This window comes from Dendrobates tinctorius, unplaced genomic scaffold (genome assembly GCF_039654945.1).
Source record: "Dendrobates tinctorius isolate UK_male_01 unplaced genomic scaffold, ASM3965494v1 ptg000007l, whole genome shotgun sequence".
NCBI lineage: Eukaryota > Metazoa > Chordata > Amphibia > Anura > Dendrobatidae > Dendrobates > Dendrobates tinctorius.
Window position 1 is genome coordinate 14,786,163 of NW_027361675.1, and position 16,791 is coordinate 14,802,953.

The following is a 16,791-nucleotide window of genomic DNA, read 5'->3' on the forward strand; positions in this document are numbered from 1 at the left end:
ATCAAGAATTGATCTGCTGAGCAGGTAAATCTTTTTAATGATATGGAGAGAAAAGTATTACTATCATCTAGAAAGAAACACTAGAGCAAAACAGGGTATTTACAATAAATATATTTCCTAGGCTATGATGACAAGAGAAAGTAGCTGGGATTAGATAAGTATTTGATAAAATGTGTTTTAGACTTTCATTGTGGATGTTATTCATTTCACCATATATTACTTATGGCATCACATTCAGTAAGTATATTGTGTATACAAGCTAAACCTGGTGCTCTTTTTTCATGCAATTAATAGCTTTGTTAGAGCAGTGAATCATCTGCAGGGCATGGTATGATTTTGGTTGTGATATGGTACATGTATTGGTGGGCAGCAGGCAGGAAATGAAGCGCAAACCACCAATGCGGTATACCAGATCATCATCCAGCAAGTGAACGAGGCTATGGTGCATTGACCGGTTTTGGTATTGCTTATGGGGAAAAAATATCCTTTTTTACTTATGCTGTACAATATTTTTTTTAACTTACTGTATTTTGCGGTTTATAAGACTCATCAGATTATAAGACGCACCCCAAATTTTGAGGAGAAAAATAGGAAAAAAATCCTTTTTTTTAATAAAATGGTGGTGCTTCTTACAATCCTGGCGTCTTATTGCTTGGGGTGGTGGCTGCCATGAAGCGAGGTCCCAGGGTTGCTGCTGGTGGAAGCAGGAGTGGGGCAATGCTGCGGAACCCAGACTGGGAGAAAGGGGTGATCGGTGGTCCAGGCTGCAGTAGAGTAGGGTCACAGGGACGCAGCTGGAGGAGGCAAGAGTGGCGCTGCGGGTGTTCGGTGGGGCGGGGGCTCCGCTGACATTTTGTGAAAGCCCAGAGCCCCTGCACTGTTTACTATGCAGTGGACTCCGGGAAAATGGCTGCCGGGGTGGCGCATGCACAAATGGAGATCTTGGCGCTGAGATCTCCTGAGATCTTGGTGCTGAGATCTCCATCTGCACCTGCGCCACATCCACTGCCATTTTCCAGGAGGCATCGCGTAGAGGTAAGCGTGGATGGAGATCTTGGCTTTCCTCCATTTGTGCCTGCACCAAGTGAGAAGCCGTAAGCCAGACTCCGGACCCTGGAAGAAGAATGGCGGCCGCCATATGTCGCCCTCGCACAGCTACCGCACGCGGCCGTACCACCACCCCTCACCGCCATACCACCACCGCAGGACCACCACTTGCTGCTGTACCACCACTGCACACCGCAGTACCGCCATAACACCCCCAGCTCCGGGCCTGCAGCATTGACCCCTCGGTAACAACAGTGCTTGGTTTATAGAGGATTCAAAAAGATATAAATAAACTGGAGCACTGGGCAGCAACTAACAGAATCATTTTTAACAGGGGAAAAATGCAAAGTACTACATCTAGGCAATAAAAATGAAAACAGCATATACAGAATGGGAGGAGTAGGGCTATGCAACAGTACATGTGAAAAAGACTTGGATATACTAATAGATCAAAAAATGAACATGTGTCAACAGTGTGATGCAGCAGCAAAAAAGGCAAATGCAATTCGAGGATGTATTAACAGAAGCATACAGTCTAGATCACATGAAGCCATTATTGCCCTCTACTCCTCTTTGGTCAGACCTCATCTGGAATATTGTGTCCAGTTTTGGGCACCACATTTTAAAAAAGACATCAAAAAACTGGAGCAATTCCAGAGAAGAACAACCAGAATGGTGAATGGTCTGCAATCCATGTCCTATGAGGAACGGTTACAGGATTTGGGAATGTTTAGCTTGCAAAAAAGAAGACTGAGTGGAGACTTAAAAACTGTCTACAAATATCTCAAGGACTGTCACATTGTAGAAGGATCATCTTTATTCTCATTTGCACAAGGAAAGACTAGCAGCAATGGGATGAAATTGAATCGGAGGAGACACAGATTAGATATTAGAAAAAACTTATTGACAGTTAGGGTGATCAATGAGTGGAACAGGCTGCCTCGAGAGGTGGTGAGTTCTCCTTCCATGGAAGTCTTCAAACAGAGGCTGGACAGACATCTGTCTGGGATGATTTAGTAAAGGGGGAGACAGGGCGCTTCCAATGCGTAGGTCTGTATGGAAAGTAGATGAGTGCACAGCAAGTGTTAGGCTCACCTGATAGGGTTGTGAGAGTTACAACACCTATAATCACATAAAACAGCTGCAGCAGTCTGCACGAGGTCCAAGGACTTGGTACAAAGAGAAGGCTGGTAGTGCAATAAGAGACTGCGCTGCTGTGGTAGAGTTCAAGATATCTTTAATGCCAACGCGTTTTCTGAGCCAGTACCAGCTCACTTCATCAGGCCATGTTACAGAAGATCATTGAAGGGGTATATATACATAAAATAAAAAAAAAGAAAAAAAAGGGGGGGAGGCGCCTATTATTCTTGGCGCCTCCCCCCTTTTTTTTTATTTTATGTATATATACCCCTGCAATGATCTTCTGTAACATGCCCTGACGAAGTGAGCTGGGACTGGCTCAGGAAACGCGTTGGCATTAAAGATATCTTGAATTCTACCACAGCAGCGCAGTCTCTTATTGCCCTACCAGCCTTCTCTTTGGGATGATTTAGTGAATCCTGCTTTGAGCAGGGGGTTGGACCAGATGGCCCAGGAGGTCCCTTCCAACTCTACCATTCTGTGATTCTATAAGGCCCCCATTTTCCCCCTAGTTTTATAAAATGCGGTACATTTTTTATATATACATGATGGTGGAGGATTTTTTCTTTATTTTGTACACCCAGTAGGTACAAGAAAGAAAGCTCTGTGACATTAATTGAATACATAAGTAACCACTTTTCACCAAATATAGCCATTTTTAGCTAAATGCTCATAATTATCAATACGTACCCAGAAATTTCCTACTATACATTTCATTGTTTTTATTGTTTTACATTTCACCAACTTTATCACAATCACTGCAAATCCTGTATCTAGGGTGGCTGGTAAATATTGGTGGAAGAGTTAATTTGAATCGATTTGCAGATGGGTGATTCCCTCCTTTCTCCCGGCATCCTTCGTTCTTTTTTTGATTAGCCAGCCTGGCACAACATCATCATTAAGGTATGATGCTCGTACATGTGATGTTGCGCCAGGCTAGCTAATCAAAAGAAGAGCTGCAGTTACCAGGAGGTAGGAAGCAGTTTTTAGGGCTCTCATTCAGTTCCCACAGATTACTAACATAGTCGTTGAACCATGTCCTATGAATCGATTTCCACCAAGTTTAATTGGTAGAAGTTCAGTTTTCCATCTTATACACATTTGATAAAATTCATCGGAACCCGGAACCATCTAATGAATATTGGGCCCCCTACCTGTCTCCAACAGAAGGAGACATAAAAATCAGTGGGAATTCATTTGATCCCTTTGTTCAGCTATAAGATAATCCACTTTCAGATGATTCTGGCAGCATATCATTGCATTTAAAACACAGGATCACTCACACTATCCAAATGTTCCAATATATGGATAAGTAAAAAAGGGGTGTCCACACAATTATTTGGCCGACAGCTATCCATCTATTCGACATGACCAGTAATGTTGCGTAGCATCAGAGATGCACCTTTGTAATTGTTCTGATTGTACATCTTATGCTAACAAACATTGTTTCCCAGTTTTATTGTAGTTTAAAAAGGATGATTACCGCTTATTTGTATCATTTCTTGGTCTTCTCACTGTCACCTCAGCAGGCAGGTAGGTAAGAATATTTGCATGGCTATGCGCATATTTATATTCATTTTCCTTGTGTAAGACTTTGATGAATGAGCTCTCTCTATACATTGCCTGTGAATACATAGTCACATTGTCATTTAGGCTGAAAAACGATACAAGTTCAACCATTTACTTTCTGATGACCCTATTGTGTTGAATCAAAAGGAGGTGAAAAGGAATACATTTCATTTGACTCTGAAATTACAATTTGAATTTTTACTAAACCAACATCTCTACATACAAAATTCTGGTATATTATGATTTGTTAAAAGGAAATCAATTTTGTTATTCACAAGTTCAGCAGGTAATGAATGCATCACCATGTTTAAGGCTGCCACTAATAATTACATTAATGAAAATCACAGATTATTGTCTTGATTCTGGCAGGTATTCTAGAAAATCTAATTCGTTGGATAGTTCTTCCTATAACAAAATGCTCCAGTAACACAATGGGGATATTAAATATACTAAAAAGAAGTTTTATACCTAGGCTGTATCTGGTACAACACAGAAGTGGAGTATGTTAAATATATTATTAACTTTATGTAACTTTCCAATATGAGCACGGGACAATCTTTCTGGATTCCCAAGAGAGTATTTACCAAAAAGGTTGGGGATATTAAGAATACTCTGTTATCCCCATTCCACAAATGATTTATGATTGAACCTGGATTTCAAAAATAACACGTGGGTAGACACAGGTGAACGAGATACCCAGTATTTCTACATGCTCCATTTAAACTGGTTGTCCACTACTTGGAAAATCCTACTACAATCAGAATGTGTAAAAAACAACATTTGATACTCACCTCCAATATTGGTGCCGTTCCAGCTGTGTCGGCACTAGTGCTCTGGGGAATCCCATCACTTTGTTATGATATGTGATTCCTGACACCAATCTGCAGTGGCTTCACTCTCTCCACCTTCAGACGTTTTAGACATCAAAAGGAAGAGAGCAGTCAGCCACAGCTTCGACTTCTTCTTGTCTGATTTGAAGAAAAAAACCTAGGAGAGTGAAGCCAGCGCTGACTGATCCCCAGGAGTGTGAGTGCCGACACTACTGGAATAGTGCCAGAGGAAGTGAGTATAAGGGTATGTGCACATGTTGCAGATTTTGATGCGTTTTCTCTCTCTCCTCCAGAAGCACAAGGTAGAAAGTTCACAAACCATGCATGGGTTTCCAAGGATTTTGTCACACCTTACCCTGATGACACATAGGTTGCCAGAAAAATGGCTTTCTTTGGTCCTCCTCTTCCTGGGACTTGACCAATTTCCCCTTTTGCAGCAGGTGAATGTCCCACATCAACATATGCCATTTTGTAAACCTCCCTAACTAGGCTGCCTCCTCCCCCCCATGGCCGGGGTCACCACCTAGCGCACGCAACCGTGCAAGTGCTGTTGCCCTGGACAGGTGGGTGGGCCGACTCTTGGGCACGGGCACTGGCACAGGGTCCCTCATAGTGCAATCAAGTGTCTCTGACGGTGGGGGTGCACACCCGCCGTCAGACACACCACCGTACTATGAGGGGCCCTGTGCCAGTGCCGTCGCCAACGAGTGGGCCCCCCTGCTTGCTCAGGATCACAGCACTTGCAAAGTTGAAATACTTACCTCTCCCTGCTACACTACCATGATGTCTTCCGTGTTTCCTGACAGTGATATTCTGATCAGAGAGTGCAATGACATCACATCTGTACCCCCAGACTAGTACAGGGATTCCCTAGCGAGGAGACTTATTTGAGGAGACTTATTTAATTGTTTTCAATGTTGGGACAGCAATTTTTGGGGAGCACTATACTCTGGAGAATGATATATGGGGCCCACCATACACTGGAGCATTCCAACGGTGGACATCAGACACTGGAGCAGCATTTACAGGGCCCATTATACACTAGAGCATTAGAAATGGGGCCCATTATATATGGAGCATTTTTTGGGCCCATAAGACAGTGCAGCTTCATCCATGGGGACCAACATATACTGTAGCATTATGTGGAGCTCATCATATACTGTTTCAAACAATATATGGGACCAATGATTCTGTATGGATAAATATATTGGCCTCATTACTCTGTATAGCGCACTATGCGGTGACCATAATACTGTATGGAGTAATATACTGTCCGTTTTTGGAGCTATTGGAGAATTTAAAATGGATATCAGTCATGAGATGTAAAAAGTGAAGTATTTTTCATTGTACTATGCCGCTATTTCTCTGCCGTATCGGAGCATCATGAGTTGTGGTATGTGTTAAAGGGGCGCTCTTTGGCCCAGGGCACATGAAAACCTGGAGCCAGCCCTACCCCCTAAAAATTTAGCCAAATAGCCCCCATTTTCAGTGCATAACTAGTATTATGAAGTAAATTAAGGTTGAAAAGCTTCAGTTACCAGAATTGATGTTTTTGGCATTCAAAAGGGCACTGTAGGTGTGTTTCCTGTCCTCCACTCCCTGCCGACTTTGCTTCCTCATTGACTTGCATTGGGTTTCGTGTTTCAGTCGGCCTTCGACGTTTCACGATACTCGGTCGATTTCGTTTGACCCGACTTTTGCGAAAGTTGGGTTTCACGAAACCCGACTCGACCCGAAAAAAGGCAAAGTCGCTCATCTCTAGAGGACAGTATACACTGTGAGCTAATTGTGAAGGACCTGAGATAAGATAAGATATTGAGAGGAAGTCTGATTCAGTTTCAGTTTCTCTGATTCTAACATCTAGTCAGCAATGGCACAGTCTTCCTCCAAGCATCTGAGTGACCAAGAGATTGAAGCAACTGTGTTTCAAAGTGATGATGAAAGTGAACTATCTTTGTCCGATGACGAGTACCTGCCACCAGAGAATCAAACATCCTCAACGGATTCTTCTTCTGATAATGAAGAAGTGAATATAGTGGATCCTCAAGAAGTGATAAGTAGAACATCCAAACGAATGTTTTTTGGGACAGTAATCCTACATTAGTCGGACGTACTGCAATTCATAATATTGTGAGACAGGCTCAAGGAGCTGTGGAAGTCCCAGTTACTTTTCCCCTAAAGACGTATTCTGTACTTTTTTTCTGACAATATTGCAGAAGAGGTCCTTTTATGTTCAAACCTAGAAGGAAGACGTATCGCTTCTGCAAAAAATAAGTCCTGGAAATCATATTTTATTTAGTAGTTTTAAAATAAACTTGTAAAAGTTACATAAGTGTGTTTTTCCATATGATTTGCATGGGGGCCTTAAAGGCCCCCAATACGTTAATATAAAGATTTCTGATGTCACGCATACTAGGGTTAAATCATAATGACAGCCCAAAACATCCAGATGACCCTGATCAAAAGTTCACATACCTTGGTAAACTTTTGAGCACAACTGTATAAATATATTCAGCTCTGACAAAAATTAAGAGACCACTGCAAAATTTTCAGTTTGTCTAATGTTTCTCTTTATAGGTATACTTTTGAGTAAAATGTAAATTGCTCTTTTATTCTATTAACTACTGACAACATGTGTTTGAATTTCCAAGCACTAAATGTTGTATTTATTTTCAGAAAGAAAATGAGAAATGGTAAAAAAAAATGCAGTTCTTGCAGACCTCAAATAATGCTAAGAAAACAAGTTCATAATCATTTTGAAATAACAATACTAATGTTTTAACTCAGGAAGACTTCAGAAATCAATATTTTGTGGAATAACCATAATTTTTAATCACAGCTTTCATGCATCTTGGCTGCTTTCCACCAGTCTGTCACACTGCTTTTAGGTGACCTTATTCCACTCCTGGTATAAAAATTTAAATAGTTCTTCTTTGTTTGATCACTAGTAACTATCCATCTTCCTCTTGATTACACTCCAGATTTTTTCAATGGGTTCCAGGTCTGGAAATTGGGCTGGTCATGACAGGGATTTGATGTGGTGGTCCTTCATCCAAACATTGATTGACCTAGCTGTGTGGCATAGCGCATTGTCCTGCTGGAAAAAACAGCCCTCAGAGTTAGGGAACATTGCCTGAGCTGAAGGAATCAACTGTTTTTCCAGGATAACCTTGCATGCGGCTAGATTCATATGCCCTTCACAAAGATTAACCTGCCCAATTCCAGCCTTGCTGAAGCATCCTCAGATTATCACCGATCCTCCACTAAATTTCACTGTGGGTGCAAGACAATGTGAATTGTACGCCTCTCCAGGTCTCCGTCTATCCACTGAACAACCAGGTGTTGGGCAAAGCTGAAAATTAGACTCATCAGGACGCTTGGCATTTGTCACAGAACACCAGGATTGGCAAACTCGCCACTGGTGCCCTGTGCTCTTCACAGATGAAAGCAGGTTCACACTGAGCAAATGTGACAGATGTGACAGAGTCTGGAGACACCATGGAGACCGATCTATTGCCTGCAACATCCTTCAGCATGACCGGTTTGGCAGTGGGTCAGTAATGGTGCAGGGTGGCACTTCTTTGGAGGGCTGCATGGTGTTGGGCTGTGAGCTCAACACCCATCTGTGGATGTTGGGCACTGAGTCCATCCTCATGGAGTCAGTTTCTAACTGTTTTTACTGGTATTTACTGGAATAATGAGAACATGCATTTAACATTAGAGCAACAACTAAATGAGCCTGGTGTCAATGTTTGGGGTGGTATTTCAAGTTTTGGTGTTTTTGGAACATTTTGATTTTTTGGAACAGTCACAGGAGATAAGTATTCTGAAATTCTAATGAATCAAGTTGTTCCTCAGTTACAGCAACAGCCTAATTCAAATGACCTTTATTTCCAACAAGATGGGGTCCCTCCACATTATTCAAGAGTAGTCCGCGAGTATCTTGATGAAACATTTTGTAATAAATGGATTGGTCGAAGAGGCGCACTTGATTGGCCGGCACGTTCACCAGACTTGACCCCAATGGATTTTTTCTTTTGGGGAGTACTCAAGGACAAAGTTTATAGTCGAAAACCAAAAAGTGTCAGTGATTTGAAAAATTACATAAGAGATGCATTTCAAGAAATTAATACCCAAAGAGACTTGTGCAAAAATGTTTGTCGAAGCGTAGGGCAGATTTCAAAGCAGTGCAAATTGTGATGGAAAATAGTTTGAGCGCCTGTGTTGATAAAATTTAAGGGCTTTTGAATTATTGTTCAGAATAAAATTTAATTGCCAATGTTATGCTTGTGTTAATAAATAATTTTATATCTAAATCAAAGTTCGCGCTTGCTTTTTCAAAAGAGATTTTTTGTTTTTGATAAAGCAATTGCGAAACGCGCATCAGGGGTGGCACATGGCTCCCGGGCACTACAGCAATACATCCTATGGGTAAGCACTAAAAGCACTTTTTTATGGCACTTAACTGTTTCCTTCAATTAACTCTTTGATGATACACACACTGAGGGTTTTTCCCCAGATTCTGAGATTCATGTTTGTGTCTTTTTGAGGGATTATGCTTTTAACAAGTGGGATTATAATTCATGTTATATGTGATCGGGGCCGTATTTAGAGTTTATGCTGCCCTAGGCACTTTTCGTGATGCCTCCCCCGCATTAGCGAGCATGACTAATGCAGACACTGTCGGCAGTGACTTAGGCTACTTTCACATGAGCGATTTTCGCCATTCTCGGCAGATCCGGCAGTTTTTACACATCTGTCACGTAACAGATCACTTATGGCAATGCTGCATTCGGCCTCATTCATTCCCTATGGGACTTGCGGACATGTGCGGCACTTGCGGTTTTGCCACGATCCCGCAAATGCGGTACTTGCAGCAACGGAAAAAAACGCTGCTAGCTGTGTTTTATTTGTCTCACCGCAAGTGCAAAACCGCAAGTGCTGCACACGTTCGCAAGTCCCATAGGGAATGAGTAAGGGGTCTGAATCCATGTGCATTCCCATGTAGCTCTTTCAAAGACAATTCCAGCAATATTTTTACATGTTCAGTCCATTCATCTGAAATCGGTTTGCATACATATTCAGATGAGGGAGTAGATCTGTTGCTCCAGCTCTATACCCGCTCGGTGCCACATCTTCCTGATTGACTTACAGCCCTTTTTTCCAGAAGGAAACACATCATAGAGGCTGTCAGTGAAGGAAGTGGCACTCTGTGGGAAATAGAGCTGGAGTGACAGAGGGATAAGATCCACCATAGTCATATAGCAATTGAAATGCTGATTTCTGTATATGGGAGAAAGGGAATGACCATATAAAGGTATTTATGGAGTTTGTCTTGGAAAGAGCTACATGCACATATAAAAAGTTTGAAGGGGTGAAATGAAGCTAATATACAATGCTGCCAGCAAAAATATTCTTGCATAGCTATTATGGCAGCACGGTGGCTCAGTGGTTAGCACTGTATGCGGTGGCTCAGTGGTTAGCACTGTATATGGTGGCTTAATAGTGTATATAGTGGCTCAGTAGTCAGCGCCACAGCTTTGTAGCACTGGGGTCTGGGGTTCAAATCCCAACAAGGATGACATCTGAAAAGAGTTTATATGTTCTCCCCGTGTTTGTGTGGGTTTCCTACCACACTCAAAAGACCTACTAATAGGATGTTTAAATTGTGAGCCCCAATGGGGACAGTGCTGATGATGTATGTAAACTGTTGCGGGGCTAGGCGGGGTCACATTGCGTTTAGGCAGTCCGTTAGACGGACTGCGCTACACCATGGTATAACACGGTGTAACGCAGTCTGTTAATGCTGCCATTGACCCCCATTATGTGGCGCATCGCAACGCATGCCATAAAGCGGCATGCACTCGCGATGTGCCGTCATTCTGTGACGGAGTCTCGGACACGGGCTACAGCATCTGAGGCTCCATCACCCCTAGCGCAGATGAATTATCTGCACTAACGCGTATAGCATAACGCGATCGCTATCCGCTAAACGGGCTGCAAAACGCAATCTGAACCTGGCCTTAATAGCGCAATATCAATGGATAAATATTCTTAATATTATGTCACAATACCAGGATCTGAGGAACTTCTGTTTCGAGGTCACGAGCTGTCTGATGCGATGTCGCTGCCTGTCTCGCTGTCTTCCTCTTTTGACACTGCAGTGTGGTGGACAAGAGAGCATTAACTGGTTATCAACAAGAAGTATGGTGTCTGTGTACTAACTGAACTAGAAACTCTCCCCATACCATGTCCAGCAGACATTGGAGGATTACTAGATGCATTTTATTCTTCTATTACTTCACAGTCTCTGACTAAGGCCTTATTCATATGTCCAATACGTCCAGATGTTACAGCATAGTGGAGGGGATTTTATGAAATTCCATTACCACTATGTGTTCAAACACGCAGGTAGCAGACCTGAATATACGCACATGTGGCGCATCTCTCTAGACTGCAGCATGTCTGTTTATCTCGCGGAGATGCTCAGTCTACGCAAGATAAATAACCCAGTTCTATGAATAGGATGCGGTGATTCCACATGGTTCAATGATAACATGCAGAGTCACCGAGCGTACAAAAGCCGCCAAAGCTTTGGACGGAGCTGCATCCTGTCTGCAGTGTTTCCTGAACGTGGAAACATAAACTTAGGGTATGTGCACACAGTTCAGATTTGTCTGCAGAAATTTATGCACAAAATCTGCATCTCTTAGCAGAAAATGCAGGTAAAAATCCGTGCACTTTTTATGCAGATTTTCAAGCGTTCTTTCATGCGGATTTGTATGCATTTTTGTAGGCTAAATAGCAATCTATTATTTACCAAGAAAAAAGAATTGTGATGCCATTTCTTGTTCAACCTCTTCATTTACATACTCCATTGAAGAATAATGTTTACACACACAGATAGATAATAGATAGATGATAGATATATCGATAGATGATAGATCTATCTATACAGTGTGTTGCGAAAGTATTCGGCCCCCTGGAACTTTTCAAACTTTTCCCACATATCATGCTTCAAACATAAAGATACCAAATGTAAATTTTTGGTGAAGAATCAAGAAGTGGGACACAATTGTGAAGTTGGTTGAAATTTATTGGTTATTTTAAATTTTTGTGGAAAGTCAAAAACTGAAAAGTGGGACGTGCAATATTATTCGGCCCCTTTACTTTCAGTGCAGCAAACTCACTCCAGAAGTTCATTGTGGACCTCTCAATGATGTTGTCCTAAATGACTAATGATGATAAATATAATCCACCTGTGTGTAATCAAGTCTCTGTATAAATGCACCTGCTCTGTCATAGTTTCAGGGTTCTGTTTGAAGCACACAGAGCATCATGAAGACCGAGGAACACAACAGGCAGGTCCGTGATACTGTTGTGGAGAAGTTTAAAGCCGGATTTGGATACAAAATGATTTCCAAAACTTTAAACATCCCAAGGAGCACTGTGCAAGCAATCATATTGAAATGGAAGGAGTATCATACCACTGCAAATCTACCAAGACCCGGCCATCCCTCTAAACTTTCATCTCAAACAAGGAGAAGACTGATCATAGATGCAGCCAAGAAGCCCATGATCACTCTGGATGAACTGCAGAGATCTACAGCTGAGGTGGGACAGTCTGTCCATAGAACAACAATCATTCATACACTGCACAAATCTGGCCTTTATGGAAGAGTGGCAAGAAGAAAGCCATTTCTCAAAGATATCCATAAAAAGTGTTGTTTAAAGTTTGCAACAAGCCACCTGGGAGACACAAGAGACATGTGGAAGAAGGTGCTCTGGTCAAATGAAACCAAAATCAAACTTTTTGGCAACAATGCCAAACGATATGTTTGGCGTAAAGGCAACACAGCTCATCACCCTGAACACACCATCCCCACTGTCAAACATGGTGGTGGCAGCATCATGGTTTGGACCTGCTTTTCTTCAGCCGGGACAGGGAAGGTGGTTAAAATTGATGGGAAGATGGATGGAGCCAAATACAGGACCATTCTTGAATGAAACCTGTTGGAGTCTGCAAAAGACCTGAGACTGGGGCGGAGATTTGTCTTCCAACAAGACAACGATCCCAAACATAAAGCAAAATCTACAATGGAATGGTTCACAAATAAATGTATCCAGGTATTAGAATGGCCAAGTCAAAGTCCAGACCTGAATCCAATCGAGAATCTGTGGAAAGAGCTGAAAACTGCTGTTCACAAACGATCTCCATCAAACCTCACTGAGCTCGAGCTGTTTGCCAAGGAAGAATGGGCAAGAATTTCAGTCTCTTGATGTACAAAACTGATATAGACATACCTCAAGCGACTTGCATCTGTAATCACAGCAAAAGGTGGCGAAACAAAGTATTAAGTTAAAGGGGCCGAATAATATTGCATGCCCCACTCTTCAGTTTTTGAATTTCCACAAAAATTTAAAATTACCAATAAATTTCGTTCAACTTCACAATTGTGTCCCACTTGTTGTTGATTCTTCACCAAAAATTTACATTTGGTATCTTTATGTTTGAAGCATGATATGTGGCAAAAAGGTTGAAAAGTTCAAGGGGCCGAATACTTTCGCAAGGCACTGTATATATCTAATACCAAGATAATACCAATACCAAGCCCGATGTTTAGTAATATTTATAATAAAATGGTACATAGAGAGTTAAATAAAGAAACACACACATAAAATCTGCGTTAGACCGGGGTCACACTTGCGATAAACTCGCACGAGTCTCGCACCTCAATACACGGCACTGCCGCCGGCAATCGGGACCAGAGCGGTCAGCTACATAGAAATTCATGCAGCCGCACACTCCTGTCCCCCTCTGTATGCATGGCTCCGGGCTCATCCTCTCCCCCCTGAATGCATGGCTCCGAGCTCATCCTCTCCCCCCCCGTATGCATGGCTCTGGGATCATCCTCTCCCCTCCTGTATGCATGACTCGAGGCTCATCCTCTCCCCCTGTATGCATGGCTCTGGGATCATCCTCTCCCCTCCTGTATGCATGACTCGAGGCTCATCCTCTCCCCCCCGGTATGCATGGCTCCGGGCTCATCCTCTCCCCCCCGGTATGCATGGCTCCGGGCTCATCCTTTCCCCCCCACCTGTATGCATGGCTCCAGGATAATCCTCTCCTCCCCCTGTATGCATGGCTCCAGGCTCATCCTCTCCCCCCCTGTAAGCATGGCTCCGGACTCATCCTCCCCCCCCCGTATGCATGGCTCTGGGATCATCCTCTCCCTACCCTGTATGCATGGCTCCAGGATCATCCTTTCCCCCCCTGTATGCATGGCTCTCTTGGCTCATCCTCCCCCTTTTCCCCCCCAGCGGACTCACCTAAGTCCTACGAGTCGTGCGGTCTCTGCACGTGCATGTTTTTACCTCCAGCGGCGCCGCTATGCTTCCTGGACCAACTGGAGGAAAAAAAAACATTGCTGAGGTGCCGCCCCTCCGCAGAGTCCCACCCTAGGCACATGCCCGCGAGTGCCTAATGGGAAAAACTGCCCTATATGTGATATGGTACTTAAGCTTATGTGCTTGGATATATAATATTATTTTATTGTATGCCCTGGACCCATGTATTAAATATTAGGGTTTACCATTACTTGGTTGTTACATATGTACATTATTTTGTGTAATAAAAGTAATCATTTTTAATATATATTTTTTGTATGCAACTCCATTTTTTTCTTGCTATTGGATCCTTTTGAGTTGGTACAGCCATGAGTCTTCTTGGGAATGATGCAACAAATTTTTTACACCTGGATTTGGGGATCCTCTGCCATTCTTCCTTGCAGATCCTCTCCAGTTCCATCTGGCTGGAAGGTGAACATTGGTGGACTGCCATTTTCAAATCTCTCCGGAGATGCTTAATTGGGTTTAGGTCAGGGCTCTGGCTGGGCCAAGTCAAAAACGGTCACAGAGTTGTTCTGAAGCCACTCATTTGTTATATTAGCTGTGTGCTTAGTGTCATTGTCTTGTTGGAAGGTGAACCTTCGGCCACGTCTGAAGTCCTGTAATGCTCATGCCTTGACTGGATGGCGCAAGCGCAGATTGTGGCCCCACTGTGCCACAAACCAGACTACCCTGGAGGGACATGACAAAGCAGCTACCTTGGTGTTCACTAGAGCCTCTGATGATGAGGTTAGACTTGTGCGACAGGTAGCTGCCAGGTTCTACTCCTGGGCGGTATCTGGCTGTAGCAGCTGATCCCACTTAGAATTATCACCAAAAAGTCCTATCTTCATCTCATCAGACCAAAGAATCTTATTGCTCATAGTCTGGGAGTCCTTCATGTATTTTTTAGCAAACTCTAAGCAGGCTTTCACATATTTTGCATATGTGACTTAAATATGACTGTCTGAGCAAAGGGTCTGAATTCTTATGACCATGTGATATTTCAGTTTTTCTTTTTTAATAAATTTGCAAAAATGTCTACATTTCTGTTTTTTCAGTTAAGATGGGGTGCAGAGTGTACCAAATGGCTGCAATGAAACAAAGAGTGAAAAATTTAAAGAAGTAGTCTGAACACTTTCCGCATCACTGTATACACAGTATATATATATATACTGTGTATACAGTGGTGCGGAAGGTATTCAGACTACTTCTTTAAATTTTTCACTCTTTGTTTCATTGCAGCCATTTGATACACTCTGCACCCCATCTTAACTGAAAAAAACAGAAATGTAGAAATTTTTGCAAATTTATTAAAAAAGAAAAACTGAAATATCAAGTGTTTGGTACACTTTGCCCACTGACAAAGACATGAACAGTCTATAATTTTAAGGGTAGCTTAATTTTAACATTGAGAGATAGAATATCAAAAATAAAATCCAGAAAATCACATTGTATACATTATATAAATTTATTTGCATTTTGCAGTGAGAAATAAGTATTTGATCCCTCTGGCAAACAAGACTTAATACTTGGCAGCAAAACCCTTGTTGGCAAGCACAGCCATCAGACATTTTTTGTAGTTGATAATAATAATAATAATAATAATCTTTATTTATATAGCGCCAACATATTCCGCAGCGCTTTACAGTTGAACAGTTTCAAACACAACAGTCATAAGTAACAACGTTAACAATACAATAATTAAAGCGAAATAAGACGACCCTGCTTGTGGAGCTTACAATCTACAATGGTGTGGGGGAGATACAAAGCATAGGTTTGTATTTACAATGATGTATTTACAATGATGGTCCAGCCATCTTCAGGGGGTGGGGGTTAGATGGAGATAGTGAATGGGCTACACACACACAAACATAACATGACTTTGATTACTGAATGTGATAGGCCGCTCTGAACAAATGTGTTTTGAGCGAGCGCCTAAAACTATGCAAATTGTGGATGATCCTAATATCTTGGGGTAGAGCATTCCAGAGGATTGGCGCAGCACGGGAGAAGTCTTGGAGTCGGGAGTGGGAAGTACGGATTAGGGCAGAGGTTATTCGAAAGTCATTTGCGGTCGGTTAGGCCGATAGACAGAAATGAGGGAGGAGATGTAAGGGGGTGCCGCACTGTGGAGAGCTTTGTGGGTGAGAACAAGTACTTTGAATTGTACCCTGTAATGAATTGGCAGCCAGTGTAACGACTGGCGAAGAGCGGACGCGTCTGAGTAACGATTAGCCAGATGGACAACCCTGGCTGCTGCATTAAGGATAGACTGGAGAGGGGAGAGTCGAGTGAGAGGGAGGCCAATTAATAGAGCATTACAGTAGTCCAGGCGGGAGTGGATCAGGGCGACAGTGAGAGTTTTTGTTGTTTCCATGGTGAGAAAAGGGCGGATTCTAGAGATGTTCTTTAGGTGTAAGCGGCATGAGCGGGCAAGAGATTGTATATGGGAGGTGAAGGAGAGATCGGAGTCGAACATAACACCCAGACAGCGTGCCTGCTGTCGGAGTGTTATTATGGTGCCACCCACAGAGAGGGAAATGTCAGATTTAGGGAGGTTAGTAGATGTGGGAGCAGAAGAAGTTCAGTTTTGGAGAGGTTGAGTTTCAGATAGAGAGCAGACATGATGTTGGAGACTGCAGACAGACAGTCAGTGGCGTTCTGTAGTACAGCGGAGGTAAGGTCAGGGGATGATGTGTACAGTTGTGTGTCATCAGCATAAAGATGGTACTGAAAGCCAAATCTGCTGATGGTCTGTCCAATTGGGGCCGTATAGAGAGAGAAGAGAAGGGGGCCAAGGACTGAGCCCTGAGGT

The 16,791-nt window shown here is 42.7% G+C and overlaps 1 long non-coding RNA gene across 1 annotated transcript; it reads right to left on the minus strand.

Annotated features, from left to right (window-relative positions):
• Nucleotides 1-1,881: 1,881 nt before the first annotated feature.
• LOC141085822 (uncharacterized) lies at nucleotides 1,882-13,996 on the minus strand. Its single transcript, XR_012231419.1, has 4 exons — nucleotides 13,917-13,996; nucleotides 10,661-10,744; nucleotides 3,671-3,810; nucleotides 1,882-2,099 (listed from the first exon to the last, which is right to left on the minus strand). It is a non-coding gene; the product is annotated as an uncharacterized lncRNA (long non-coding RNA).
• Between the last annotated feature and the right edge of the window lie 2,795 nt (nucleotides 13,997-16,791).